General features: G+C 51.8%; 1 protein-coding gene across 2 annotated transcripts in view; it reads left to right on the top strand.

Annotated features, from left to right (window-relative positions):
- Positions 1 to 23,125, top strand: part of KIRREL3 (kirre like nephrin family adhesion molecule 3) — a 487,625-nt gene that overhangs the window by 411,011 nt on the left and 53,489 nt on the right. The window lies entirely within an intron of this gene.

The raw sequence follows: 23,125 nt of genomic DNA, 5'->3' as shown, positions 1-23,125 counted from the left end.
CCCCAGATGAGAGGCTGAGGCTCAGAGAAGCAAAGAGCCCTGCGTAGTGGGTGGCGCACAGGCAGCCAGAGGAGGCAGGCCCCCTCCCGCCCCACCCGCCTCCAGCAGCTGCCGTGAAGTTTGACAACAGGGCCAGCAGCTGGGGTGCTGCCTCCTCGCCGCTGGGCAGATGAGGCGCACGGCTGCTCAGGGATGAAATATTGAAGAGGGTGTCAGGTTATCTTCAGATCTACATGGCCAGCTCGCGGGGCAGCCTGCCCCAAGCGCAGCTGCAGACAGGCCCTGGAGGGCCACTCACCCAGCCCGGAACCTGGCTTCTTGAGACGGGGAGGAGGAACTCGGGGCCAACCTCAGGAATCCCATTCAACCTCCGAGTCTCCCCTTGCCTGCAATGAAAGGATTGAGAAAATAAACTTGGTCTGGAGGGTAAATAAGCTGGGATCACTTGACCAGGAAGCAGGCCTCCAGTGTTTAAGGGGGAAGCTGCCATCTTTTTTTTCCTTTTTTTTGAAATACAGTTTACAATGTTGCATTAATTTCTGGTGCATAGCATGTTTCAGTCATACATGTACATACATATATATTCCTTTTCAGATTATTTTTCATTATAGGCTACTACAAGATATTGAATATAGTTCCCTGTGCCATACAGTAGAAACTTGTTTATCTATTTTATATATAGTAGTATCTGCAAATCTTGAACTCCCATTTTATCCCTTCTCACCCTCTTCCCCCTACTGGTAACCATGAGTTTGTTTTCTATGTCTATAAGTCTGTTTTGTAAATAAGTTCATTTGTATCTTTTTTTTAGATTCCACATATATTATATGGTATTTTTCTTTCTCATTCTGGCTTACTCCACTTAGAATGATGATCTCTAGGTCCGTCCATGTTGCTGCAAATGGCATCATTTTATGCTTTTTTATGGCTGAGTAGTATTCCATTGTATAAACATACCACAACTTCTTTTTCCAGTCATCTGTCAATGGACGTTTAGGTTGCTACCATGTCTTGGCTATTGTAAATAGTGCTGCTATGAACATTGGGGTGCATGTGTCTTTTCAAGTTAGAGTTCCCTCCAGATATATGCCCAGGAGTGGGATTGCTGGATCATAGGATAAGCCTATTTTTAGTTTTTTGAGAAGAAAGGTTGATGCCTTCATCTCTCCTGAGATGGTGGCTAAAATGGGACCAGGTCTGCAACTGGTACAGTTACTGAGGGAGGAGAGATGGAGGATTTAGTGTCTAATATATTTTCTGATTTTTGAGGATTGCAAAAGACCAGAACAGATTTGCTGAGCAGAGCTGTAGAATCTTCATCTCCAGAGGTTTTACGGTCCCCCTCCCCCCACCCACTTTGTACTCCTTCTTGAGGGTCCCAGAGATGCTAAAATGGGAGGAATCTGAGCAGTACCCACTCCTGACCTCACACAGGACCGAAAACAGATGGAGACGCCTCTCATCCTTAAGTTCCCGTCCTGGTATCGGAGCTTCTCCCAGTCATACCCGGCCACTTACAGCCTCCTTTCCTTCCCACAATCTCTGTTAGATAACAAAGTCCACATTATCCCAAATGATTTACAGATAAGGACATTGAGACTCAGAGAGGTAAAGGCTCTCATGGGAGGTCACACAGCTTAATTAACCCTCAAAATAGTCCCCAGATTTTCCAACTCCAAACCAATGCTTCCTGCCCAGTCTCTGAGTTTCTAAAAGCAAGCAGAATCTCCTTCGTCTGGCTGACTAAAAGCCAAGACTCAGAGCCAGGTCTTGGGATCTGATCTCAAGAGACTTAATTTTGTCTTGGGTCACATATAAAAGGCTCACCACCCCCGCACCCCAACTCCACTGGCCTGACCTGGCACTGCCTTCTGGGCACCGAGCTGGTCTGTTGGGGGAGAGATATTTTACATGCCTGGAGATCAGGTGAAGAGGCGGAAGGCAGAGCTCCTAGGAGACCCCAGCAGGATGGCCTGGGTGGACTCCCTGAGCCTGGAAGGGGGCCGGAGCTGACGTTTGTCCATCAGCCTTTCATACAGACTCCACAAAAACCATTCCTCCTAAACAAACTAACCCCAGGCAGGAAAGAGCTTCCCTAGGTCCTGCCTACAGTCCTCCCTGACTCCTCAAGGCCACCCTAGGTCCCCACCCCTGGGCTGGTCCTGCAGGGCTCTGGCTGTTTCTCTGAGGTATACAGCCCCGCCTGATGCCCTGGAGGGAGGCCCTGCATGCAGAAGCTAACCCAGGTTTCTAAAAATGGAGCCCTGGTCTGTTCACCGTGATGGATAGACAGGGGTCCTGTTCCAGCAGAGGAGAGAGGGGTGTTTCTACCTTGGCCAGTCAGCTTCCCAACCAAGGTCCCATCTGGGGCTTCGCTGTGACATCTCAGGCTGGGAAGATGTCCCAGCCGGCTCCCCAAGAGGGGCTGCCTTCCCCGTGTTCCAGGAATGAGAGAGCTTCCTAATTTAGTCTGTATTTGCCTGAGATAGATTTTTAATTAAACAAAGTAAGAGCCTGATTAGAACCTGTAGAAGATGTGAGAGCAGAATCAGATGGTATTCCAGCAAAACTGCAAAGCAAACACTTCAATGGGAGCAGAGGGAGACCCCCAGGGGTCTTCCATCAAAGCACCAAGTGAAAAGGGCAAATACGAGAGATTACATAGCCAACAGATGTGCACTGTTAAAATATGCATCTGCCAGCAGCCTGCATGGAGAAGCCAGGGGGCTGGCTCACGGAGTCTGCTGCGCTCCAGGCAGGGCATGGGGACCCGGGCCCGGCAGCCAAGCCTAGAGTCACAGACACATTCATTACCTTGTGTTTCCAGCTCTCAGATGCAATCAGGCAAGGAGCAACTGTGAACTGAGCGTTTGGTATCCCGCGGAGGCAGAGGGAGGGAGCCAGGGGACCGAAAGGGAGAGGTGCCAGGGGCAGATCGTGGGAAGCTGAGTGAGGCAGGGAATGGGCATCTTTCCACCTCCAGAACATCTCAGGTATCATGGTATCAGAGACAGAGCAGCAGGCTTGGAGGCAGCAGTCTTGAGGTCCTGTGTTAATCAGCTGTGTGATCTTGGCCTTGTTGCCCAACCTCTCTGGGTCTCAGCTTCCTCACCTGTAAAATGAAGGTGGTGATAAACCAGATGATCTCTTATTATTTGACCTATTATTATTAAGAACTGTCCAGCTCCCAGAAAGCCACAACATCCACACAATAAGGAGCCCAATTTGCTCCACCAAATATTTGAGGAAAATCCCCCAGGGAACCCGAATTCTCATGGTATCTGAGGCATAGACCATAACTGATGGGGGTATTTTAGGCACCATCTCACTCTGAGGCTGCAGATGGGACCTTTCAAACTCCTGCCCAGCCCTGGGATTCTGGATGTGGCGGCGCACCTTTGCCCCAAAGTGCCCCCTCAGTACGCAGCTTCCATGTACACCCAGCCACCTCTGCAGGGACACAGCGTAGGACCTCTGCCATGTGCGCAGAGCGGTGGTGCAGGAGGAGGGGCTGGGGCTGGGAAGCAGAATACCTGCACGCAGCTTACTCACTGTGTGACCTTGGCCAAGGTCCTTGGAGCTCCCCCTGGTCCTCTGGTTCAACTCTATGACCAGCACTTAGTCCAGGACAGGTGCTCAGTAACGCTGGGGACTTTTAATAAATGTATGAGTGAATGAATGAATGATTCCTCACCTATAAAATGGAGATAATAAAAATAGCAACTCCTAGAATTGTAAGTATGAAACTAACACACACACACACACACACACACACACACACACACACACTAAGGGCCATGCACTTTCAGAGCTCACACCCACGCACACTGCTGCTCCTCCCACCTGCAGGAACTCCAGTGTTGAAAAGAACCAAAACTGTTCCAGGATCAGAGCTGCAAGGGTGATACTGCATTTGATCCTTCTAACTTCCTGAAAACGTGCAAGGCAAGGATTTGGGGGACCCAGAGCAGGAGGACAAGGGCACCAAGGATTCGATCAACAAGTCTTTACTGAGTACCTATTGTGTGCCAGGCACTGATCGAGGCACTGGAGGTCGATCAGTAAATGAGAGGGAAAAGCACTCCTGCCCTGGGGGAGCTTGTGTTCTAGCGGAGGGAGAGACAGTCAGTAAAGAAGAAACCTTAAGCAAGCGCATTGCGGAGCTGCGTAGGATGTCAGAGGGTAACGTGTGCTGTGAAAATGAGAAAGCAGAGCAGGGGAAGGGAGGTTGGAAGCAGGCAGGGGAGGATGGTGGATGTCTGGTTAGTTATTAAAAAGGGGATTTTTCCCAGTCTTCCTACCCCATTTCCCTCTTCTTCTGGGCCTGCGTTCTAATACAAACTCTGCTATCTTGTGGCTCCCATTAGAAATAAAGCTTCCTAAATCAACATGAATCGTTTAACGATGGAGAGTAAGGCAAGGCAAGTAAAGAGGGAGTCTTTCAAATGACGTCATGCCTCAGATACTTAGGGGCAAACAGATAAGGCCCAGATGTGTCCTTCCCTGGTGCATTTTTCAAAACCACAAGCTTCATCTGCAAATCTTCCAGCAGGGGAGCTGCAGGGGAAGGACTCCTAAGTCCACAGGGCTGGCAGTTGGAAACCCCCCAGTTTCCAACCCCTGACCTCCTGGGTAGGTGGGTCCAGAGAGACAGTGCATGGCTTAGGTCACACAGCCGGGGAAGGCAGAGCTGAAACAGAGCCCAAGAGCGCTGGCTTCTAAGATCATTCTTCCAGAAACTGGTGTCAAGAAAGCCAGCCAGTCGCCCTGTCGGTGGGGGACAGTCTGAGCCACTCTTCAGAGGTAAGGAAGCACCTCCACAGAACAAAGCCCAAGCTCTGTCCGCGGCACATGGGGCCCCCTCGGGCCTGCCCTCTGCTTCCTTGCAGCCCCAGGTCCAGGATAACGGCCAGCGCGCAGCGCCCCGCACTCACACACCTCTGTGCCTTCACTCAGGCGTGTTCCTGCCTGGGATGCGCTTCCCACTTTCTTCCCTTGGCTACCTCGTGCTCACCTGTCAGGATCCATCTTAGACATCGCCTCCTCCTGGAAGCCCTCCCTGAACCCCACATGACCTGGCCGTCCCGCTCTGCGCTCCCTTAGCCTTTTGTCCTCGCCTCAGTCACAACACTGTTGTATTGAACGTCACCGTTCACACGTCTGTCTCCCCTGCTGGGTCTCCCCGAGGCAGCATGCACCCCTCACGCCTGGCACAGCCTGCAGACACATACCAGGTACTTAGTAAGTGTTCATCGTGTGACCCTAGGAACAGGGCTTGGGGCTAGTTAGGGTGACGACACTGACCCTCACCACACAGAACAGTCCCGGGCGGATAGTACGCCCTCGATACGTGTGAGAGTGGTGTTGTGTTGTTGTGTTGTGTTGCGTTGGGTTTAGAGAGGCAACGTGGCTTCACGGTTAAGAGCCCAGACGCCGACAGCCAGCCTGCCTGCACTTGAAAGCTGGCTGTGTCTCTTTACCTGTGGTGACATCTTGGACAGTTTTCCACCCCTCTGTGCCCCAGTTTCCTCGCGTATAAAATGGGGGAATAATCACACCTGCCCTCTTAGGGTTGTAGAGAAGGTTTCATAAAATAATACATGTAGAGCGTTTCTCAAAGCAGCGCCTCGTATGCGGCCGGGCACGTAAGCGCTGGCTGTTACTATTATTCCTGTGGTTGTTGTTGCTATTATCCCTGCTATGTTAGAGGCACGGACAAGCGACTTCTCCCTGGGGAGTCAGGCCTGGGTCCTAGGGAAGCTTCTCCATCCAGCAGGGAGGCAGGAAGACACGAGCCCTGCAGCCTCTCCCGGCCCACGCGCCTGGGAAGACGCACAGAATTGACTTCCTTATCTCCTCATTAGGCGCGTTTTGCCTGGGCCCTGGCCTGGTCTGAGGTGCCGTATCGCATTTGTGCTGTGTGCCTGTTTCCTGCCACATTCATTACCCTGCAGTCACCCTCATGTAGGGGCAGCAACCCAGCCAGAGATGGGAGGGAGGAGCAGAAAAAGCACCCCTGGCTCCTGAAGCCGCAGATGGGAGGCTGTGCCTGAGCCCCCGTGCGTCTCACCCCCACACCCCCGCCCCTGCCGCCGCTCCGCCCTCGCCCTTCCTGCTACGGCGCCCTTCTCGGGGACTCAGGCCACCCCCACGGTCCCTGGGGCCAGAAGCAGGTTCCGCTCCTCACCCTCTCTTTGGCCGCTGCTCTCCCCTCTCTGGGATCCTGGTTTAACTCTGTGCCCACCTGCTCGTGCAGCTGTCACTAAATTACCTGAAGCAGACCAATGGTCCCTCTCTTCCAAATTACACTCTAAGCTCCCTGAGGGTGGGGTCGGGGTCTCTGAGGTCCACACTTGGGTTCAGTGCCGTATGTCCCCCTGAGAGGCTGCCCAGAGCAGTTGCCAGAGGATGGGGGAGATGGAGGGTCTCCCTGGCGGTCCCTGTAGCCACAGGTGGAGGTGTGTTGACTTCAGAGCTGAGTCACCGTGGGCAGTGCCGCTGAGTCCCGCTGCACGCTAAATCAACCCCTGTGGCCCCTCAGCCTCCTTGTTCCTATAATTTGCCATGATGCATGGAGAGGAGTGGCCTCCCGGCCCCCTCCCCTCTCCCTGTTCTTCATCTCAGCCTCCATGGGATGTCAGGAGAGGCCCCTCCTCCCTAGCCGGGACCCATCCATCACGGTGGGAAATGAAGGGAGGGAAGGAGACTCACAGACGCTGGGAGACTCCCAAGGCTCCAGAAGGGCTGAGGATTCCTCAGGGATGGAGGCAAACTCAGGGCGTCCCTCTTGGCCTGGATGTAGGTGGCAGGGGGCAGGTGGGGACAGACTGGGCCAATGAGAGGAGAGCTAAGCTGTCGAAGTGGCCTTGCTGGAGGCACACCCACGCAGCCACCCCAGGGCCGGCCCCTCCCCTCTGCTGTTTCAGCATCTCTTGCTTTCAACACCTGCACAAGGGAAGGCAGGGAGGTTCTGTCGGAGCCCACCCAGGGTCTGCTGCATGCAGAAGGCTCAGCCCCCTCTCCTGTCCCCCACCACTGCATTTCTAGTTCTGCTGACCCCAGTACACCCCGCCATCACCAAATGACTTAGGCTGCCCCGGGTGGCCCTGCGGTCCTGAGTGTGCCTCCCCCATGCCCGGGGCACCAGCATTTCTCCAGGTCCGAGCAGGACAAAGGCCCTGGTCTGGACTTCCAGAGGTGTGTGTCATTGCCCTGGTCCTGCCACTGACCAGCCATGAGACGTGGGGCCGTGATGCTTAACATCTCAGGCCTGCTTTCCTTCTCCCCGGGAAAACCGTGAGCTGGAAAGATGACGTGCAAATCCTCTCCACAGTCTGACTGCAGTTCTCCCTCATTCCATCGTGGCTTAGGAGTCGGGCAGGAGGGACATTGTTCCCTGAGCCGTTCTTCCCTTGCTCCCAAGAGCAAGGATAATATTTCCTTCTGCTGCTGTGACTAAGTGTGACTCTGGGAGACGCTGAACAGGCGCCTCTGCTGAGCCACGGGGAGCATGGGCTCAGACCATGGAGATTTGCAAAAGTCAGGACCTTGATCCTCTGGTGTCTGCCATTCAGTGTGGAACCAGCAGCTCCACGGCTGCCCGTGAAATTCAAGCCAGTTTCTTATAACTTTCAGAATGCAGCTGCCTTGAGGAGGTCCTCACCCACTCTGCCATCACCGGCTGCTTCCTCTGGCTGGGACGTGGCCTCCAACTTTCCTCCTGCTGGAGAAAACACAGGCCAGAGCTGCCCTCTGTTGGGGTGCCCTACTGCCTCCTCAGTCAGGAAGCCCAGCTGGCCACTGGCTGTTTACCAGGCTCCCTGTTCATGCATCCAGACACAGAGACGCCATGCACAAGGACATACGCACTGGTGTGCACACAGGTACACACACACACAGGCGCGCGCGCAACTCAGAGCATGGCCAATTCATCAGTGCCCCCACCATAGAAAGACACAAGAACACTCACTCAAGACAATAATCACTATTGGGAAATTGATAAATTTTGGTGACCTGACAAAAGTATTGACCCCACTGCTTGTCAGAAAAGGACGGAGTAGGCGGGGCAAGAGACCCCCAGCATCAGGCCCACTTCTCCACCGAGTCCCACAGTGAGAAATGACGCGGAGGGAAGAGTCACAGCTGACTGAGAGGGAGGGCAGGGCCCATCAGTCCCATCAGGCGAAGCCCCGTCTCGCGGCCAGCCTCGGGGGCAGCGTGGGGGTCACCCCCAGGACTCCGCCAGGGGCCAGCCCCGAGGAAAGCCCGAGAGGCCGGAGCGGCGCAGGGAGACCAGGGTAAGAATAACTCACTGCTTCTCCGCTCCGACCTCAGCCCCAGCCTGAGACGAGGGTTTCATGGCAAATTATGGATTTAAAACTAGCAATGAATCTCCATTACAGCATGAAATGAGAAAGGAAAATGCCACTAAATGGAAGTTTCCCCAGCAGCCAATGGGCAGGGGAGGGTGTAGTTTTAGAAGGAAGGTTAGAGATGCAGTCGTGCCACCCAAAGCAGACTCTCTGGAGCGGTCCCCAAGAGATCCCTTGTCCTGGGCCGCGCAGGACGACACAGAGGCAGAGGACACAAAGTCTCCTTTTACAGCTGAGGGGCTGACCCACAAAGAGCCCGTGGTCACACAACAAGAAAGAAAGAGAGCTAGAACCTGAATTCAGGTCTTTCTGGATGAAGTCATGCCCCTCCCCTTTCCCAAAGTTCTGCTCAGAATTACTCCTCCCCTTAAGATCACAGGTCTCCTTCCAGCCCCCAGGGGCTCTGGGAGCCCTGTCTGAACCCTCCTGCTGCCCAGGGCCCCAGAGTCAGAGAGGCGGCCTGCATAATGACCCGAAGGCTGCAGAAACCCTGTCCCTGCAGCCCTGTTCTCCTGACGCACCTTGGAGCCAGGGCCCCCAGCGCCACAGCATCCATTTCCCATCCCATTAAGCCTCATTGTCAGGGGACTGCCCGCTGCTTCTTTTCCCATCGCTCTGGGCCTCTAAATTATTCTGCCCGTGTAGGGGTTTTCCTAAGCGGGAGGATTGTAGGCCCCCAGAAGCCCACACAGCTGCCTCCAACCCACGAAAATAGCTAACGGAGCCCCACAGCCCACGAAAGCTGGCTTCCAAAACAGTGTCGCATGTTCACAAGTCGATCAAGGTGTTTGTAAATGTTTATAGAAAGGGGGAACTTTCCATATGTAAATGTGTCAGGAGCCATGTTAGAAGCTGAGAAATCACCCGGGGCCAGGGACACCACTGCACCACTGTATCCTCTGGAGTGGAAGGCAGGACACGGGGGAGCCGGCTGGTGGCCACACAGCCAACCCCTCAGAAGAGCTGGCCCTGTTCTGCCCCAAACACACCCCTACTCACTTCCCATCTCTCTGCGCACAGAGGAAGAGGCTCTGACAGTAATACAGATGAGAGGTGGGGGGCTTGGGCTAGGATGGTAGCAGTGGGGGCAGTGGACGGTGGTACGACAGAAGGAGAGGAGCCAAGGACGATGCCAAAGATTTGGGCCTGAAGCCTTTTCTCCCTATAAAATAGGGTGCAAAATTCTGAATGAAGATGTGCATTTCTTGGGAGAGGCTTCACATTTCTTTTTTTTATTGCAGTATAGTTGCTGTATAATACTATATGTTACAGGTGTACAATATAGTGATTCACAAGTTTGAAAGGTTGTGCTCCATTTATAGTTATTATAAAATATTGGCCATATTCCCCATGTTGTACGATACATCCTTGTAGAGGATTTTATGCCTAAAGTTTGTAAGAGAGGTTTCACATTTTCAAAGAAGTCAGTCAGTAAGCTCCCCAAAATTTAAGAACACCTAATCTAGACCAACCTCTTCATTTGTAGGAAACTATGGCTCAGAAAGGTTGAACGACTTCCCCAAGGCCACACAGCAAACTAGCGGTAAATTTAGAGCTATCCCAGCTGCTTTTCCCACCATCTCGGGGGTTTGCCCAGTGGTATTGTTGCGGCAAAGTGTGTTACAACTCAGTGTTACAGCTCAGTTACGACAGCAACCTTGATCCGAGCAAGAGACCAAGCAGCACTCAGAGGGCTGTAGAACTCAGGTTTATCACACCAGCGGGCCCAGAGGAGTTAACACTCCAGGCTCCGGACCCTGTCTGTAGCTTTACACAGGCCTTTATAGGCTGCCAGTCTAGACTTTGCAACATTGTACAACATCATATACAAATAAGGTATAACAAAGGTGACTAATTAGGAACAAGCTTTGTAGAAATGGACCAATCAGGAGTGAGATCCATGCAAATGAAGCACTACAAATGGACCAATCAAGAGTTAGCTCAGGGAACCAATAGAAACTTAGGGATAAGTTCCACTTTCCTAGAAGTAAGCCGTTTCAGAGTTTAAAAAGCAAAATAATGCTGCAGGGCCAGGGAACCAAATGGTGCTGGCAGGAGGGTAGTGGCCCTGCCTGGGGGTCCTGCTGTCTTTTTCATGGGGCTTCCCACCTCAGCATGTGTAGTCAGGACCCCGCCCTGCCAGTCCAATAAGACGCACTCACCCCAAGTTAGAAGCATCTACAGGAGAGAGCAGGTGTATAGAGATGGCCCCTCCTCTGCATCCAGGCCAGGGTGCCCCTCCCAGTGCCCACAGCGGCCTTCGCAGCCACGTGCCTCCCTTTCCCACGGCCATTGGTCCACCAGGGATACGCAGGCTCTGAAACCTCCCCAGAAGGATCTGAGAGAACGCCTCTGTACCACTCGCAGCTCCCTTTTCACACAGAATCGTGGTAAATCTGCAGCTTATCTGCCTAAGAGAATGAGAGCCCTTGGTTTTTATCTGTGTGGGAATCTTATCTGAACAGGTTCAGGTGGCAAGAGTGGGAGAGAAAAATAATTAAGGGGAAGGCAGGCGAAGCGTTGACATTATTATCACCTCAGTGCCGCAAAGCTTTTAGTTCGTGTCTTTGCGCCTGTGACACCCAGTGAGGGGAAGTCCACCGGGCCCATTATCTGAGCCACACACCCGCTCGCCCCACCGCCCCACCACCTATACATCTTATTAAATGGGTTCCATTGGCAAGACAGAAAAATAATTAAGGCGAAGGTGGGTGAAATGTTGATGTTATTACTGTAATGCAGCAGCCTGTTCGGTTTCTACACCAATGAAACACAACCGAGGGAAATCAGTTTTAAAGATTACCTTTCCAAGATGCACATCGGAGCGCAGGAGAGTACGTCAAACCAGGAAACGTTTCCGAGTCTGTGCCAGTCTCTTAGGGGCTTTTAAGCCCACAATTTACCTTTTGACTGCATTCTATTTTCTTGCAAATCCTTTATTTCCCACTTATTTATTGACTAGAGGCACAGCACCAAAAGAAGAAAAAAGGAGAGTGATTCTCCAGTCGCTGGTCTTAAAACTCCATAGCAGGAAACGGTTCTCTGGAGGGAGGGTTTTAGCACTTGCTGTGAACCAGCGCTTAATTGAATCGCTTTCCCTCCCTCTGAGGTGTGCCCGCCCAGAGGGGATGGCTTCTTCCCAGGGCCACCGGACAGAGGAGCTGCCCCATCTTATCTGACCCAGGGGAATGGGCTAGGGGGCTGTGGGCAGCATTTCCAGGACAGGCCCCTGAGCCTTGCACACATGAGGAGCCTGGAACTCTGTCCAACAAGAGGTGTCAAATGCCTACTCTGTATGAGGGATTGTGGGGTCTCCCAAAGAATGAGAGGCCATCAGAGTGGGCAGACACCCTACGACTCCCCGCGCCCAGGTTCACGAGTAGCAACCAGCAGCTGGCAGGCCAGATCCGCACTCATACACGGACATGTCTGGTTGATGCCCAGAGCATCTTAAGAGATTTTTTTTAATTCATCACCAACATTTAAGATTCTGGAGGGTTTTGTATTAAAAATTCAGATTTCTGGCTTCTGTTGCAAAGATCTGGCAACATCAGGCGCATTCGCCTGCTTGGCAACAATTGTGTGAGGCCTGCTCCCTTCAGGCGATGTGGCCACCAGCCCCGATCGATGGGCTCACATTACCTGCATTGAATCTGCTGTCCCTGATCCCGCCAACCCCAGACCTGCCTTCTGGGAGCTCACAGTGGGGAACGAGGGTTAAACTAGAAACAGAAATGGGAAAAGGAGATGCAGAAGGGAGATCCCAGTCCTTCCAGTGGAGGCACCAAGGGCAGGCTTGAACGGGCTTTAGGTGAGGTTTCAGGCCTTGGAAGGGTTTGGACAATTTAGTTGATTTGGTCTAGATGAGGGGGCAGCGTGTCCTTCCCTGCTAACAGCGGATCTATTGTAAAGAACCCAGAGCTTGGAGCTGAACTCTCCCTGCCACTCACTGTCTGGTATGAAAATGCACCATGTAGGATGTGGCCCAGAAACAGGACCCAGGACGGGATGGACCAGGATCTACTCAGCAGGCGGTGAACTGAGCAAAATTACTCACATTCCCCAGCGGGGCCAGGGAGAGGCTCTCCGCTAGTCAATCTTGCATTCCAGTTAATAGAGAGTCATCATCAATTTTATACCCACGTCAGTACCAAAAAATAAATAAATAAATAAGAATGCATTAAAAATAGATCCCATTTTCCACTGAACGAATGTGAGTCTCTGGAATAACTTGTGAGCTGCCTCATTTGACACAGAATAGGCTTTGGTCCCAGGCCCTTGGCGCTGCCCTGGGTGATGGGGTCTCTGAGGACTCCCAGGGGGGCCTCCAGAGCTCTCTGTTCAGTGTGGCAGCCACCAGCCACAAGTGGCTATTTAATTTTAATTTCAAATTAAATTAAAATTAAATAAAACTAAAAATACAGTTCCTCCGTGGCACTAGGCTCACTTCAAGTGCTGAGGCGCGTGGGGCTTTGGGAAGGCTGGTTTAAACTGGATTCAGGCATTCCTGGCCAAATTCCATCTAATCAAACTTCAGCAACCCAACAGCATCCAACAGCAGAAACAGATGCAAAGACTTGGACCTGGAAGCACAGAGGTCAGCTTCCCGGAAGCATTTGCATTGATGTCATAATGCAGTCAGTGAGTGGATGCTTCTCATTAATTCACTCACCCCTCTCTACACCAAATCTTCATTAAATTCGTACTATGTATAAAAGCACCCCATAGATAGAAAGTGGAGGTTTAAAACATCATCTGTGCCTTCCAGAAGCCATGGGAGAGAAAAAACATAGAAACTGCACAACCATACAAGGCAGAATGAAAAAGGTGCTTGAAACAAGATACAAAATGTTAATTTCAACTGAGAAAATCTGGGAAGACTTCACAAAGGAATTGTCAAACTCTCCTTTGATAGAATGAGTGGGATTTCAGTAGACTGATTATTTAAATTATTTGACAGATTATTTTCAAGTAAATGAGGCATCACCTCACACCTGGCAGAATGGCCATCATCAAAATTCTACAAATAATAAATGCTGGAGAGGGTGTGAAGAAAAGGAAACCCTCCTATACTGTTGGTGGGAATGCAAATGATACAGTCACTATGGAGAACAGTGTGGAGATTCCTTAACAAGCTAAAAATAGAGTTGCCATATGATCCAGCAATCTCACTCCCGGGCATATATCTAGAAAAGATGAAAACTCTGATTTGAAAAGATACACGAACCCCAGTGTTCAGAGCAGCACTATTTACAATAGCCAAGACATGCAAGTAACTTAAGTGTCCATCAACAAATTAATGGATAAAGAAAATATAGTGATGAACGGATAAAGAAATATATATATAAAGGTGTATATAATGGAATATTACTCGGCCATAAAAAAGAATGAAATAATGCCATTTGCAGCAACATGGATGGCCCTAGAGATTATCATACTAAGTGAAGTAAGTCAGACAGATTAAAAACAAATGTCTTATGATATCACTTACATGTGGAATCTAAAAAAATGATACAATTGAACTTATTTACAAAACAGAAATAGACTCACATAGAAAATAAACTCATGGTTACCAAAGGGGAAAGGCAGGGAGAGGGATAAATTAAGAGTTTGGAATTTACAGATACACACTACGATATATAACAAGGACCTACTGTATATCACAGGAAACTATATTCAATATCATAACTTTTAATGGAAAAAAATCTGAAAAAGTATCTGAATCACTTTGCTGTACACCTGAAACTAACATAACATTGTAAATCAACTATATTTCAATTAAAAATAAAATTTAAAGAGATAATAAAAATAATCATACGAACTAAAGCAAAGGCATGGATCTGAAGGTGGGAAAGTGCTGGCTAGTTAGATCCTGGCTAAACAGAAGGTAGGACAACCAAGACTTTGCCAAAGCACTTGCTAGAGACAAAAAAGAAAGACGTGCCCAGAGAGAGGGTACTAAAATGTGGGTGAGAGGCACTCCTCAGTTTTTGTTAGCCAGGGAACACCTGGGAATGCCTTGAATCCCATTCAACTCAACAGTGATTCCAGCAGCAAATATCCCGTGATGCCTAAACAATGTAGTTTCTTTAATGATCCAGAAGGTTCCATGCCTCCAGGCCCTGAGCCACTTAATTGGCGTTTGCTGTGGGCCCACTGACCGAACCGCCAATGTGTGGGAGAAGGTGCTGCCCACAGCAGCCAGGTGACCCGGACGCCAGGCCAGCTCTGCTCCCGCGGGTCCAGCCGCCTGGCCCTGAGCCATGAGTCCCTCTGGGTCTCTTTACGCGCTGGAAGGTCAGAGGATGAAAACCACGGTGTGAGGTCGCCCACTCCCCGGAAGCCCCTGGCCCTGAGTCTTGGCTCTCGGCGGCCCGGGAGACCATTAGCACCTCTCTGGGAATATTTAACTGAAAACAATTTCTAGCCGGGATCTGTTATGATTACTAATTAGATCTGATTATAATTATCTCTCACTGCCATCCCTTACCTGACACGCAGACTAGGACGGGGCCTCGCGACAATTAGCGGCGAGTCTTCCCTGATGCCTCTGCTGATGAGGAACACAATTGCAGGGTCGGGGGCCTGGCTTATTAGACGGAGGCTGCTGTTTACCGAGGAATGTTGTGATCAAATTAGATTAAAATTAGTGAGAGGGGAAACGCGGAGTGCAGAAATGCACATTTTTCCCCTCAACCATCTCCTCTTTGTCTCAGCTGATGACATCATTTTTGGGGAAGAAGCAGAACTCCCCACTGTGCTCCCCTCCTCTTCCTCACCTTGGGTTTTCAGGGTTCAATGGCCAACCCGAGTGTGCCCCTTTCTACTCAACCAGCCCGGAGTGATGCAGTGGACGTGATCAAAAGACTCACTGGTGTGTGACTTTGGACCACAGCTCAGTCATCTGGGAATCTCTGGGCTCAGCCCCTGGCTTGGCTCAGAGAAAGTGCTGGTAACGGAAGGAGAAACTGCATGAACTCCCATCCAGGACCCATAGAGGGGCGTCTCCCGCCCCAAGAGCAGCAGGCCCCACCGGGAGACGAGATGCCAGCAGAGATGGGGCTGACCAACGCTGGACATCCTCAGCTGCGCACCCCGGTGCTTCCTTCCCCTGCCCAATAGAGGGAGTCACTTCTCAGAGTGATTCTCCGTGAGGAGAGGAAAGCTGGGAGCCAGCTGTGCATCCTGGGGCAAGTGAACTCACTTCTCTGGGCTTGAGCATCTTCATCCATAGAGACTTCTAGGCTCCTGGGACTGATCCTGGAGAGCAGAGGCAAGCTTTAACAGTTCTGGAAGAGTGCAGTGTGGCCATGACATGGAGATTCTGGCAGCTGTGGGCTGGTGCCCTGGGGAGACCTGAATACTTTGCTTAAACTACTCAAATTACCAGGCAGGTCTACCATCAACGTGCTCTATGCCAGCGAGAGACAGCAGAAGGGCCAGGCCCACAGGAAACAGCCCCTCTCGCCGTTTTGGTGAAAGGGGACACTCACACTCATACGCACACACACAAGCACACACCCATGCACTCACACACAAGCACACACCCAGCCAGACAGGCCCTGAAGCCCAGCTGCAAGGCGAGCACCCCCTGTGTGCAGCCTGCAAATGCAGGCAGCTGCTCTGCCTGAGCATTTCACCTGCGACCTGCAAGGACTCTAGGCGGAGTCCAGGAGGACATTTCCTCCGCCATCACCCCAGCTCCAAGAGTGGACCCCCCCAGCTCCCTCCACCCCTGGTTCCTCACCAACAGGCCCCCTCCACCCACTCGGGATCCCAAGAAGGAGTTCTGGACAGTTGTGACCCAGGGGTGGGTGCAGCCCCTTCCCAGAGTTTCCTGGAGTTAGAATCTGTGTCTGTCCCCCTGGGCTGAGCCCTGCTTTCCCAGCCTTGACACCCGCGCCTGCCACCCGCCGACAACCTTTCTAGGGGCTCGTGTTCAGGGTGCTGGCCTGGGGGAGATGCAGGCCAGGACTAGCCTTCAGTAACTTGATATCCTCCCTGGATTGAACCTCCTTTCCCAGGGACCCCTCCCCCACCCTACCTCCCCGGAGGCCTTCCTTCCAGTTGCCTCCATCACACCCACTCCTCACTCTGAACTTGGCCAAAGACTTGGGTTCCCACATGGTGAGCAGTGAGCTGGAAAGGAGACAGGAGTGGTAGAGAAAGCAGGGACTTACCATCAGCTCCTTCAGCCACTTTGAACAAATCAGTTCATCTTTGAGCCTCAGTTTTCTCATCTGATAAATGGACATAATGGCTTCCCATCTAAAAGGTTGTTATGCAGATCAGACGAGTACTGAACAAGAATGTGAAGGTCTGAAGAGAAGTTGGGGGAGTCACGCTGGCGCGGTGGTGGGCTGCCCAGGACGGCTGCGGGCGGACATCTCTTCCCAACTCTGCATCGGTGACAACGTGTCGGCAGCTTGAAATTGGCCATAATGGGAGGATTTACACCTTATAAATCACCCAGCACGACAGTCAGTGTTTTGTTTGGTGCTACATCGCGTTTGGAGGCTGGTTTACCAGCACACTGTTGCTCCAGCCACTCCCCAACTTCATGTGTCAAGTAGAAGCAGGTATTGCTGTCTGTCCCCGCAGTCCACAGAGCTGTTAGACGTGAGTGGAAGCACCCTGACCTCTTTGGCAAAACCAGGCTGGAGAACCCGCAAGTGTGAGCCATTATTTCCTGTGATTAATGTCCCTTAGTATAATCGGCCTTCATCATAAAACGAGGAAGAGCAGGGTCTGTGCTGTGAGTCACACCAGGAACTGTGCCCAGATTGGAGAGGCTGAGGGTTTTCTCAGCAGCCTCCCCAGGGGCTGGCCTGGGCATGGGCCCTGGAGAGCACGCGTGATTCAGGCCACGGCCACCCTGGAGGGCTGGAATGACGAGGCTGGGCCCCAGAGGGCCTGACTCTGACCCAGGCGCTACCCCTCACTCATAGGTGACCTCAGGCATCTCACTTTACCCCTGTGAGCCTCCAGGGATTGACGAGAAGATGAAATAAGATCCTGTATTGAAAGCCACTGGAAAAGCATAAAGTGCTAACCTAACGCGAAGTAGGGGTCCGAGGAGGCCTTCCGGCAGACGTGGGAGCTGGACGTGGCCTGATGGGATGCAGGTCTAGCCACCCAGATGCAGACAGGAGAACTCGGCCCCCTATCCTGCAGCTAGTAGGAGCTAAACCATTCGTCTTAAGCACCTGCTGTGTGTCATCACTTTTCTAGGCACTAAGATACGACAGTAAGCAAGGCAGAAAAAGTCACTTGTCTCATGGACCTTCCACCAGCGTAAGGAGACAAGCAAGTACTACAACGTCCTGAGGGTCACAGAGCAGGCGAAGCAGGGTGTGAGGAGAGGGACGGCACGTAGTCTACATGGGCGACCGTATAAGCGTCCATATTTTATAGAGGTAACCAGGGAGGGCCTCTTTGAGCAAGTAACATATAATCAAAGATCTGAAGAAAGTGAGGGAGCTGGCGGAGCAGACGGTCGGAGAAAGAACATTCCAGATGGGGCAGGACGGGGGGAGGGGGTTGGGGGTACAGCAAAGGCCCCGAGGTAGGCGTGTTCTTGTCGTTTTCCAAGAACGGCAAACAGGCCTGCTTGTTTGTGAATAAAGGAGCAAGTGATGGAGAGGAGGTCAGAGGAGCAGGGGCCAGATCTGGCGGGATCCTGGAGATCACAGTAACGACCGCAGGTCTGACTCTGCTTGAGATGGAGACCAGCAGAAGCTCTGGGCAGTGGGGAGGTGGAATGTGGACGGGATCCTCCTGGCTGCCGTTTTGAGACGAGATCCTGGGACTGGGAAGGAGGAGATTGAATGCAGGAAACCAGTTCGGAAGCCACTGTGTCGTCCAGGCATCAGGTCCCAGCGACCCAACTCGGGGGGCAGTAGCGCAGGTGTGAGAGGCGATGAGGTCCGTGTGTATTTCAGTGGTGGAGCCACAGCACTGGGGGTGGGAGACACAGAGGAAAGTCAAGGGCACACGAGCGTGTCTGGCCTGAGCCGCCGGTGGGGGGCACTGCCATTTGCTGAGCCATCGGGAGTAGGACTCCAGGGTCCTGTGCCTCCTGCCAGGAGAGCCATGAGAAGGGCGGGCAGCACGCACACAGCTCAGAGAGGGGCCGGACGCGACTCCGAGCTCCCCGCCTGCTCCACGGTCACGTGATGCTAACAGGGCGCAGCCGCCTCTGCCTTCCACCCTCCACACAACTTGAGAGCCAGAGGTCTGAGCATTCGCAGGGTCACCTAATCCTGAGCCATTGCTCCCTGCACGTGTGAGGCTCTAAGACGGAAACCCCAGGTGTGAGCCATCTTCCAGGCCCTCTAAAAATTCAGAGTCTGCTGGGGGAGGGGGGCGACATGTACGCATGAGACGGTTCCACATGGGAACTAGGCCGAGAAGAATAAGTGGGACAATCAGGGAGCAGGCAGAGGGGCACACATTTTTAGCTCTTGCCTTAGGCTCCAGTATCCTTCCGGGAGGAAGCAGAGCTTGGGACTGGAGGCGGAACCATTGTGGGGTCAGCCAAGGAAGGTGGGGGGCCCTGGAGGTGAGGAGCAGAGAAGGGTTCCTATGGAGGACCTGTGGTGGGTCAGAGGGCTGGAGAGGCTTGGGGACAGAGGGCCTTGAAATCGAGCTACAGATTCAGCTCCATTCTGCAGGTGAGGGGACCACTAGAGGTCTCTGAGCAGGCAAAGAGGAGGGTGTGCAGGCCCATCCTTAAGCTGTCCACCTCCACCTGAGTCCACTGCCTCACCTCTCTTCCTGCACTCCCTCCCAGCCCCCAACCCAGCCCAGGGTCTGAACAGTAGGGCTGAGGCCTGCATGGAGGAAGGGGGCCAGTCAAGTTCACAGCACCCACTGGAATCAATCAGTGCCCAGCCTGGCTGCCCTGGCTGAACCTCACCCCTTCCGGTCACCAGCTCAGAGCCTGCAGGAACCTCCGCTCAGTGCCTTCTCTCTGCCTCCCTGTCCCTGAAACCTGGGGCCTCTTGGCCTGTTTAAGATGAGTGTCGGTTCCACTGGGGACTTGATGGATGGCCTCGGGTCTGGAGGCTCGTCTCTATCTGCAGGGCCTGGGAGCCCATCCATCTTCCCTTGGCAGCCCATTCCCGCCCCAGTGCTACCCTTCCTGGGGACAATTCTAAGCATAGGTGGGTCCCCAGAGCCCAAGGGGTTGGCCTGCATCTTGTCCCCACCAGGTACAGGAAAGAGGGGAAGCATTAGAGCAGGACCAAGGCTGGAGTGAGGCACAAAATGTAAGGGGCATCCAAAAACTCAGTGATCTAGATAATACTTTAATGTCATATTTTTTTAAATCAATATTAACGCCAAAAAAGCACTACTTTCTGAACAAAAAATTAAAATATTAAATGGAGACAGGATTGGTAATGGCGCCAAGCCAAGACATACTGGAACCTAAGGCAAGAGTTAAAAATGTGTGCCCCTATTCTCCTATTTCCATGATTTTATGTATTTTTTTAATTTTTAATTTTCTTGTCAGAATGTTAATGTACTTGAAAAAATACTGAAACATTTAAAAGTAGGTGTATTTAAACCCACAACATTATTTTAAGCCTAAATATTTTGTTTACAGCAAAATGGGGTTTCCTCTCATTTTGCTTTCCTGGCTTTGATGGAAGCTAAATGCATCAGTAATGATAATAATCTATGTCCCTTTGCTTATCTCATTTTTAGTTGAAAAAATGGCCATGTTTGATCATTTCTCATGACCAAGTGACCATATTAAAGCATTTGTAATTAATTTCAGCTTAATGATCCTGTCTTTTTTTTTTAATTGAACTGTAGTCAGTTACAATGTATCAATTTCTGGTGCGCAGCACAATGTCCCAGTCATGCATATATATACATATATTCGTTTTCATATTCTTTTTCATTAAAGGTTATTACAAGATATTGAATATAGTTCCCTGTGCTGTACAGAAGAAATTTGTTTTTTATCTATTTTTATATATAGTGGCTAACGTTTGCAAATCTTAAACTCCCACATTTGTCCCTTCCCACCTCCTTTCCCCTGGTAACCATAAGATTATTTACTATGTCTGAGAGTCTGTTTCTGTTTTGTAGATGAGTTCATAATGTCCTATTTTCTTTTTCTGTTTTTTTGTTTTTAGAGTCCACATATGAGTGATATCATATGGTATTTATTTAAAATTGTGATAGTTTCTTCATCATGGATATTTTTGCATTCATTTTGGTATTTTTTTTTTTTTAATTTTCATTTAAATGTGATTTCTCCATTACTGAGGGTTTTGGTGTGCCCATAAATTTCATGCCCGGCCTTGGATTGGAGCAGAGGTCTTAGATCGCCTGCCCCCAGCCTGAACCAGGAAAGGGTTCCGGGGCCCCGGGCTGGGGGAGGGGCACTAAGACTGAGCCAGCTCTGGGGCAGTCAGCAGTCACCGTGCATCTGTCCAGGAAGGGCCAGCTGGGGATGCTGAGCACAAGATTCAGGAGGCTGGGGGCTGGGGAAATTGCCCTGGACCTAAAGTTCCAGTTCCAACTCAGACTCCTGCTGTGTGCGGTCAGGCAACTCTCTGATCTGATCCCTACTGGGCTCTCTGCTCCCGAGTCCCAGAGGGCCGTTCAGGCCCTGCCCTGCCCTGCCCTGCCCACCTCACTGGCTCACGGTGAGGTTCAAGGTAAATAAGACGAATGCCCACCCCATGCTGGTCAGCCAGGGCACCCGAGGCTATTCCACAGCCTCTTGGTAATGCAGTATCAGAAAGCTCTGCTGAGAGTTTAACTGAATTCCTCCACCCTCCCTCCCGGGCGCATCTTTTCTGGATGACCAGCCTCCCTGTCCCGCCCCGAGGTGTCTATTCAGTCCTACGGACCCCCGTTGGCTCCCAGCCATGGCTCCGAGGCAGCCACCTGAACACCCCTTTCCTGAGCATCCGAGAGGTGGCAGGGAGCTGGGGGCTCAGACCAGTAAGAGGTCAGGGTCTTCCCTGCACACACACCCCACCTCCCAGCCCCTTCAGCACCCTGATATTTCACCGTGAACAGCTGTGGAGGCATAAACCACATATAAGAAAGGGCCCTTTCAGAGTCAATTTATCAGAATTTGATAGGAAGCCATAAACACTACCTGGTGGCTGTTCCCGGGCCAGCAGCCGAGCTCCCTGACCATTAGGATCAGCAGCCTCCTCCGCTCCCCTCCTCACTCCAGCCCCATCCTTCCCAACGCCCACCCCACCCCTACCCTCTTCTCCCCCCTCCTCCACAAGAACTGGATGGAGGCTAATTGGGAGCAGGGAAGAAACTTCAGGAAAACTAATGAGTGAGCATGTAAGTGGACGTCAGCTGAGGGGACTCTGAGAAGCCATCAGGTCCGTCCCCCGCCTCAGGACCATGTCACCACACCACACTCAGCTCATCCCTGACAGGGGAAACCAGGGCTCCACAGAGAGAGGGACCAGCCCCCTTTCCCTCCCTGCGTCCCCAACAACAGCTCTTCCTGATGTCTAACCTCACTCCCCCGGGCTACACTGCAGCCCGTCTTCTCCTTCCAGTGCCATGGAGACTGTCTACAGACCATCCTATGTGTATCACTGGCCCCCCTATTACCGATGTCCATCCTTGTATTTGATAAGCCCTTGGGAGCTGAGTCAAGCAAGGATGAGGGCCATGTGGCTCACAGAAGGCAAGTAAGAAAATAAAAGTCTGAATTCTGAAATCACTGTTCCTGAAAAAACACATCCGTGCATCAGGGCACCCAGAGCCATGGGGATGAGTCACCATGGCCACAATTCAATACCAGGTCTGACTCCAAACACAGCCCTGCAGCCCTGGACACACACACACACACACACACACACACACACACACATTCACTCACTCACACAATGTGCTCCAAAGTCAAATGCAAATGGTATTTCCAATTATATATCAAATGTGGATTATCCATGCCTCTGGCCACGAACATTAATGCCCATCACAGAAGCCGACTGTGGCTTTAAGACACATCCAATACATTTCACCTCAAACCGGCACTGAACGCCTCACCCCGTCCGCGCCTCTGAGCAGCTGATGGGCTGCTCCTGCGCAACACATATCTATGCAGTGCTGACACCCCAGGTTCCTGCACAGTGACAGTGATGTAGATCTGAGCTGAAACCCATATATTCTGTTCCCAGGACACTCCCAGCAACTCTGTGCTGCCCTGTCTCTTTATAAAAAGTGTCCACTGTGCACAGAACACTTTCCATGGTGAACCAATTGCTAATCAAAGGGAAAGGAAAGTCTTAGAGGGGAGACGGCAAAAAGAAAGGAGGTGATTAAGGATCCAAGGGTGGCCAGGGCTGGCTGATGGGTCCCAGAGAGAGGGGTGGTTGGAAGTGGAGAGCAGGGAGCACAGAGGATAAGAGACTTGTCCAAGGTTTCAAAAAATCCCAGGGACACAAACTGTCCTGGGTCTCGTTTGGTGATTCAAATGCCTGTAGCCACCTCCGAACCAGGAACGCCCTAAAATTGGCTTGTGAGTCCCACCTGGAGTGCCAGTACGGCCAAAGGGGACCCCCTGGATCCTAGCAGGTCTTCGATGCATCTTAGTGTTTAACAGTGTTTCTAGATCTGTCTTCTCCAGGCATCCCCACTGGAAGCTTAGTTTCACCTCCCAGCGCCCTCTTCACGCAAGTGTCACCTCCTGCCCCTCACTCATTTGCTCAGCGCTCGTCTGTTAAGCACCAGCTCTGTGCGAGCTCTCAGCCGGGGCAGGA

The sequence above is a fragment of the Camelus dromedarius genome, chromosome 34, assembly GCF_036321535.1.
Source record: "Camelus dromedarius isolate mCamDro1 chromosome 34, mCamDro1.pat, whole genome shotgun sequence".
Lineage (NCBI taxonomy): Eukaryota > Metazoa > Chordata > Mammalia > Artiodactyla > Camelidae > Camelus > Camelus dromedarius.
The sequence above is the reverse complement of the archived record's forward strand: the minus strand, read 5'-3'. Positions and strand labels throughout refer to the sequence as shown.